This window comes from Trypanosoma cruzi, assembly GCF_000209065.1.
Source record: "Trypanosoma cruzi strain CL Brener chromosome Unknown tcruzi_1047053423133, whole genome shotgun sequence".
Taxonomy (NCBI): Eukaryota; Euglenozoa; class Kinetoplastea; order Trypanosomatida; family Trypanosomatidae; genus Trypanosoma; species Trypanosoma cruzi.
The window spans coordinates 1-958 of record NW_904372.1 but is presented as its reverse complement, the minus strand read 5'-3'; the positions used below and the strand labels follow the sequence as shown (position 1 = coordinate 958).

General features: G+C 60.4%; 2 non-coding genes across 2 annotated transcripts; both read left to right on the top strand.

The window, feature by feature from the left end:
* Window positions 1-544: 544 nt before the first annotated feature.
* Window positions 545-624, top strand: Tc00.1047053423133.20. The gene has a single exon (XR_008254197.1). It is a non-coding gene; the product is annotated as a C/D small nucleolar RNA (snoRNA), TB8C3C2 (small nucleolar RNA).
* A 51-nt stretch (window positions 625-675) lies between these two features.
* On the top strand, window positions 676-748 carry Tc00.1047053423133.10. The gene has a single exon (XR_008254196.1). It is a non-coding gene; the product is annotated as a C/D small nucleolar RNA (snoRNA), TB8C3C3 (small nucleolar RNA).
* Window positions 749-958: the final 210 nt, after the last annotated feature.

Sequence of the window (958 nt, the reverse complement as noted above, 5' to 3'; positions counted from 1 at the left end):
TTGATTGCTGGTTTGCGTGGCGTGGTGTTAATTTGTGCGACTGCTCGTGTGACTCACTCGTGTTGCAGGATGGCTGTGTGGGAGGAGCTCGTTCATTTTCACGTTGCCGCGTAACTGAGGGTGAGTGCTGGTAGCCACTGAACGGCGTTGCGCCTTGTGTGCCGGCTGCTGTGCTTCCACTTTGTGCTGAGATGCTTGAGGGGGCAATTGTTTTTTGTTTTTTCTTTTTGTTTGCATCCCACTCGTCTGGTCATTGCGGCTGCAACGAGACTCTCCGGCAGCCTGATCGTTGCGGGCGTTACATCTCCTGCTGTTGTCTCCTCGTTGTGTCGGTGGGGAGGAGGCGGGTGACGGCGTCGGTGGAGTGGCGCTGCGGTGGGAGAAGGAAGGCACTGACCGCCGCTGACGGCGACCGTCTTTGCTGCCGGCGACCTGACGAGATGACCTCACCGTTGTCACACCCAACCGGGACCGATGCGGGCCGCACCGCCTCTCTCTTCCCTCCCTCCATCCCCCAGTCTCCTGCAGACACACGAACTGCGCGGCGGCGTGATTACAAACCGGACGTCTGAAGGTCAACCGACCGCAGAGTCGATGTGGACCCTTGTCCCCCGTGGCTGAGTGCCGCCACCGTGCTTCTTTGTTCCTCCCTTTTGCCCTTGTGCATGCCGTGCGCGCATGATGCCGCTCTTTGTTCTGCAATGCCGACCCACGTGAGCGAGAAACGACGCCTTGACTACTGGCAACTTACGCACTCACCACCCCTCTTCCGCGCCACCACCACCACGTTCACGGACGCGCTCGATGGCTGGCGGTTGCAACAATGCCACGTGTATCTGCCTCGGCTTTTGCGTGTTGTCCACGGCATCGGGGTCGTCATGTGTTGGAGGCATTTGGCGAGGAGGGCGGTGCCAATGGTCATTTGCCCCTTGGCCGGGGTCCGCCACTCTGCACGGCG